A 729-nucleotide genomic window follows, 5' to 3' on the forward strand; every position below is an offset into this window, starting at 1 on the left:
ATGATATAATACATTCATCCAAGGACTACGTATAAGACATGCACACTATTTAACACACCACATGTTCTCTTGAATCTTGTCGGGGTCAGGGGGAGGTGTGGATGCAGGGAAGGCAAGGACGAAACAAAACATGTTGTTCAACAAGAGATTCAGTTGGTGTTTCCAGTTAAATAAGGCAAGAGAACAACAGAACAGTTTGCTTTTTAATTAACCTTTGCTTTTGAAAGACCAGCAAAGTGAGGAAAGAAGTAGAAGCGAAGGGAGAAGAGGCAAGTCTCTCTTGGACGGACAACAAAGCAGGCACTGGCGAAGGTTTGCTCTGAAGCTGAGAATGACAAAGGCAGAAAAAGGCAAGCATATGGAGGTGTTGGAAATCCAGTTTTGATTAAGCATGACAGTAAAATGAATTGGCTTTCTAAGTAGAAACTAAAAGGGAAGATATATGGAGGAGCCCTGGGGCAAGATAGGAAGGAGCTTTATGTACTTACCTTCTCGCAGGCACTGCTATATCACCTACACCACACAGTCTGTGCATTACGAACTGCAAGGGGAGGCGGTGAGAGAAGAGGTGCATGTGCACTTTGATATGTTTTTAGTCTTAGGGAGGCCATTCTTATGCTGAAGCAACATCTCTTTTGCCTGTGGCCTTTTTCTCTTCCTCTTGTTTCCCCTTTTAAACAGGAAGAAAAGAAAGAGCTTTTCTAGAAGGATTTCTCTAATCAAAGCCCC

Source organism: Echinops telfairi, unplaced genomic scaffold (assembly GCF_000313985.2).
Source record: "Echinops telfairi isolate 266 unplaced genomic scaffold, ASM31398v2 ScPeMD7_7469;HRSCAF=8507_0, whole genome shotgun sequence".
NCBI lineage: Eukaryota > Metazoa > Chordata > Mammalia > Afrosoricida > Tenrecidae > Echinops > Echinops telfairi.